This window comes from Macrobrachium nipponense, chromosome 30 (genome assembly GCF_015104395.2).
Source record: "Macrobrachium nipponense isolate FS-2020 chromosome 30, ASM1510439v2, whole genome shotgun sequence".
Lineage (NCBI taxonomy): Eukaryota > Metazoa > Arthropoda > Malacostraca > Decapoda > Palaemonidae > Macrobrachium > Macrobrachium nipponense.
Window position 1 is genome coordinate 70,902,114 of NC_087218.1, and position 5,908 is coordinate 70,908,021.

Here is a 5,908-nt window from a genome sequence, read left to right on the forward strand (position 1 = left end):
TTGACGGGTCGACACTATTATTATTATTATTATTGATTGCAGGTCCACAATAATATCGCATGTGAAGTATATAAGGTGTTTAATAATAAGAGCTTTCGAACCCTGCATCAGGTTCATCCTCAGCCAAGTTGTTGTTGTTGTTGTTTTGTTGTTGTTGATGATGTTATTATTATTATATTGTTATTATTATTATTATCATTATTATTATTATTATTATTATTATTATTATTTTATTATTATTATTATTATTATAATTATATTCCCGTCATTATTATTATTATTATTATTATTGTTGTTGTTGTTGTTGTTGTTGTTGTTGTTGCTGGGCCCATTATTCTTGCTTGCTGTTATGTTTTACTCTCTTATAAATCTGTATGGACCCATATAGACGTTTTTCAGAAAATGTCTTCCCAATTGCCGCCACCCCACAATCTTTCACGCGCCACCTGCTACATAATGGTCATGACGTATTTTTGACTTGCAGATTGTCGATACTGAAAGACCTAGGAAACTTTGACATGTAGGGTGCTTATGAAGCAAGAAAGGAAGCAATTGCCCGTCTGTCTCCCTGGCTTTACAGTAAATCCCATCAGTAACTTGATCCTCAGACGTCTCCGGGTTGCGACTCAGCGCTGACCATACATTACTGGTCCCCTCTAATCAGATTTTCTGTCTTGCCTACGTTGTTAAGATGTCTGTTAATTCAAGGTCTCGTGTTGCGCGATGGACAGGTCTTGGGACATTTTTCTTTTACTTGAGTAGTATATGCCAGAAAAGATTTAAAACCTGGATCGTTTTGTTTCCATGGGGTTTAGCAAAGCAGTAACGCCCGGGGCTCGTTTGTAAGTTTCAGGAGTGTGAGGAGAATCCATCAGGCGGTGCAGATATGCATTTATGACTGTATAGAAGGAACAGTAAGATGATTGTGTTGGTAGAAACTCGTAATTGCTCCTTGGCTTCTGCCAATTAATTTAAGCACTTTGGGTCTGGCTTGCATTGGTGTGGTTGACCATCAGTGAATACCTTAAGCTACCAGCATCATCCCAAAAGTCAATGGGGACTTGTAGCGATCCTGCCTGAGTAGTCAATGCAGTAATAGTGTGCAGTACTTAGGTGTCTCTATTTGCATTAGAGTAACAGCATCAGATTATATAGTTTGGTGATTACAACTAAAATGTGCTTGCTGAACTATCTTATGGTATATTTTTGTGGAAGAAAATGTCGTAGACTGAATCCCTTGCATTGGTTTGAGAATAGCTATTTTATTCATAGTTCATTCATAGAAAGTATATGATGGTATTTGAAACTTTTGTCACATTAAATTTCACTCAGAATGTTCCCTTTAGCAAATTTATAATGGGAAGTGTATCCGTTCTCTCATATTGATAAGTTTGTTCAGTTAAACTTGTTTTGTCCCAGTCATTTTATCTTTAATATGAACAATCTTTTGGCGAATTCCTAATTCTGGAAAATTTTCACTATATTTAGAACGAGTTCGCCATAAAGAAGATGAGTTCACTGCAGTTATAGATCCGTCAATAAAAGAATACGTCACATCTTGGCCTTGGTTGCCTGTGCTGGTTGCCTGCATCCGGTCGTTCCTGGAAAATTATAATGACTCCATTCATTTGCGAGTGGCTCGAGGTGAGCGTAGAATTAGTCATTGATGACAGACCCTGAATGAGAGGCAATGTTGAGTAGGATCCAGATGCATGTTTGCCCAATCAATAACGATGCTGGCTTAAAAATGTTTCGTACAGTCATTGGGAAATCGGGTTAACATGGTCATTTGTGTACATTTGATTTTTTGTTTTATATTTGCACTTGTGATTATGGCTTGAATTTTGTTTTCAATCATTTCGTCTGTTAGGTTACCAAAATTTCTCGTTAAAGAGGAAATCTATCACTTCTGGAGGCTTTTGCTTCTCCCTCTCTTTCCCCTCCCATACTTTTTCGTAATTATCTATTTTCAGTTTCTCTGTCAGGCATCGATTAAACGCAGGAAATTTCTAGTTGATTGCTTGTCGTGTTTACAGAGCAAAGCCTAGAGATTCCTAATTACATTTCTCTTTTCCTCTCTAATTTTGCTTCCGAAACTACTTTTAATTTTTGCTTCCAAAACCAAAGTAGTGTTCTTTTCATAGCTCATGTTCTCCTGAGGTTAGTAACTGATTGAATGGTTGAGTTTTGTAAACTTGCGTCGCAGAAGCTATAGTCCTACATTCATGAAAATATTCTCCAGTAATTAAACCATAATTAATTCGCAGCACCCGTGCATCTGGTATCCAGCCCCGTCCCTTACTCTCCAGGGCTGCAAACTTGCCGGTGTCTTCCAACAGAGAGAGAGAGAGAGAGAGAGAGAGACCCATCGCCCATCCCCATTCTGAATCTGCTTCTTCTTCTTCCACTCCCTTTTTTCATCTGAATCTTCGTCTTTGGGATCTGAATCTGATTCCTCTTCTTCCACTACTCCCTCTCCCTCACTTTTCTCCTTCCACTACTGACTGGGTGATCACTAGCCAATCAGGAGCGTCGTAAAGGATGGGGCTGGACACCTGATGCACGGGTGCTGTGAATTAATTGTATCTCAGTCTGCTGGTTGAATTTGGGAAGGTTTTCCTATCGTTAGAATTTCAGAAGTTCACTTTATCTGGCTGATAATTTGTGTCATTCAATGCTTCCATTGTCCACTACTTGAAATAATTTCACTTATTTTTTCGATTAACTTAGACTTTTTTTCAAATTAGTCGTAGTGACGGGTGAACGAAAATATTGAGTGTCGAGGCCTCTGAATTTGTCATGGCACAGCCCATGACATCCCAATAATAGTGCAGTTGAAATCATTTCTATATCCTGACCTTCGAATGTTCACTGTTTTGCAGCAATTATCACTTAATCTTATACCTTTGTAGTTAACTGATAGTGCTATACTAATCGTTATTTTTTTTAATGAATTAATACCCCCAGCTTTTATAATTGCCTCAAAGAGTTATGTTTTTGATGCTACTACGCAAGAGAGGAGTACAAGAAGTGACCTTAATAGATAACCCCCCTCTTTATAGCTCAGTGGGATTTATAAAAAAAAAACAATAATAATGAAAAGTATTTTCCTCTATTTCTGGTCACTTTCATACGGAATGCAAGATGTATATAATAATATAATATATAGATATATATATATATATATATATATATATATATATATATATATATATATATATATATATTCACACATACAAATACATCTCCTGAGGTAAAACCTCCACACACAAAAATGTAGAGGTTTCACTGCTCTTGCATAGATCCACAATTCAGCAAGTGGATGTAGCAGTGGATGTTGTATTGGCTTTTCTTTGAAGCCACCCCTGTTAGGAGAAACTCCTTAATGTTGATAAAAAAAATGAACGTACTCATATTGATGTAAACAAGCAGCTAGCTGCGATTCCATTGTGGAAGAAGTTTAATTTTTTTTTTCTTTTTCGTTTCCGAGAGGATAGCGTAGTCCTTGTGCCTTGATCGTTACCTTTGACATATCCGACCAGTTCTTTAATTTAGGCAGACAGTCATTACGTGATGAAAAATAAGCGCAAGTAACGGTTGCACGAACGCGACTGCGCCGAAAATATCTCGGAATATAGAGAAAAACTTTATGATTATTCTCGTTTGGGAAATGTCGTCTTTCTTTGGTGAATTCTCGATGCCATATTGTCATAAAAACGAAGAAGAAGAAGAAGAAGAAGAAGAAGAAGAAGAAATGGGGATAAAGAAGAGTGAAACAGAGGAGGAGAAGAAGAGGAAGAAATGAGGATAAAGAAGAATGAAACAGAGGAGGAGAAGAAGAAGAAGAAATGAGGAGAAAGAAGAATGAAACAGAGGAGGAGGAGAAAAGAAAATAGAGAGAAAATAATGAGAATTTAAGTAAAAAGATGGAAAAGGGAACTGAGAATAAAAGGAAAGGGAACGGAGAAGATTGAAGATAACGCGGGGACTGAGAAATGAAAACCAGTACTCGTGAACCGAGATGGAGAAGGCGGGAACAGACAGGAATGGTAATAACAGTTAAGGGAACCCTTTCTCGGATTTCATGATTGAAATAATTTCCCGTAAAAGTAAAGTTCTGTTGCTATTATGTCGTCGTCTTGATAAGGCCGTGACATGTGAGATAATAATGTTTATCGTTGTATTGTAAGTCTTAATTTACGAGGTCTTGTTTACCTTGAAAGTAGCGCGACATAATGAAACCAGATTTGCGGATGTGTCAGAACACGTTTGATTGAAAGCTTTAGTTCTTAGGTGTTTCGGTAATTGAGTTCAGTTATCTCTCTCTCTCTCTCTCTCTCTCTCTCTCTCTCTCTCTCTCTCTCTCTCTACATTACATTCTGCTGAATATGCCCTTTTGGTTAATTGACAATTTATTATTATTATTATTATTATTATTATTTTATTATTATTATTATTATTATTACAACTGAAACTACAACTCGTGCTACAACCCTAGTTTGAAAAGGTTCTAATAGGAAAAGCATACTAGTTCAGAAAAGCCATATTAAGAAGCGAAGAAGAGGCCGAAATAAATGTAACGAACAAAAACAAATCCTTAAATAATAGCAGGTGAGATAAATGTAGAAATAATTTGAATAAGACAAATAACTAATAAATTGTGATACGAGACCCATGTGAGCCTACTCAACGAAAAAGCATTTGCGCCAATTTTGCACTTTTGAAGTTCCAACGAATCATTTGTGTATGTTTAACAAGATCATTCCACATTTTGGTTACAGCAGGAATAACGCTCATCGAAAAGAGTGGTAATGAACCTGCCAAAAGAGGCAAGTTGTTAGAATTAACTGCATATCTAGTACTAGATGATATTCTCTTTGATTGTGGGTTCAATAATAATAAATAATAAATAATAATATAATAATAATAATATAGGAAGGAGACCCTCTCTCAAGCATACTTTATTAAAAAGTAATGGCTACTTCAGCAGCATTACACTTGTAGAGATTCTTCTCTATTTTGCGAATAGCGGCTTTTTCAGTGCTACTTAAACAGGCTAGTAGAGCGCCTATAGAGGTCATTGTAAAATACAGCGTCAAAATAGGTGTATATATTTGAATTTTACAGATAAACTATGATACCATAGTCATCAAAGTCATTAACGATTTTCTCTCTCTCTCTCTCTCTCTCTTCTCTCTCTCTGTCTCTCTCTCTCGCTCTCTCGTCTCTTCATCTCTCTCCTCGTCTCTCTCTCTCTTTCTAAAGCAAGCTTTCGTCTGGAGCTGCCAGACATCCTCGGGCTGGGAAGCTGAGGGTGGACTGATCTTGGTGCGGTGTCCGTCCTCCTTATATCTGTGGTTGACAGCAGGGGGTCTGCCCCATGCATATCTCCCGGTACCAGGGGCGTCCTTGATGGCCATCAAGGACGCCCCTGGTACCTGGATTATCGCCTCGCTGGATGTAGAGTCCCTATTTACGAACGTGCCTGTCGACGAAACCATAGATATAATCCTTGATCGTGTCTACAGGAATCAATCGACGGCGCCCCTCAACATACCGGAAGCCTCGCTCCGTACGCTGCTGGAGATATGCACGAAGAAGGCCCCTTTCTCCACCCACCGTGGCCAGATGTTCCGCCAAAAGGACGGCGTGGCGATGGGCTCCCCACTGGGGGTCCTCTTCGCTAACTTTTATATGGGCACCGTGGAGGAACGGGTCTTCGCCAGGATGCAGCAACCCCGCAGATATGGACGTTATATTGACGACATCTTTGTGCAAGTCGACGCCGAGGATGAGGTAGAAGCCCTCCGTCAAGCATTTCAGCAGTGTAGTGCGCTGAATTACACAGTCGAACGCAGCTCCGACGATCGGCTCCCCTTCCTCGACGTCCTTGTAAGCAAGACGGAAG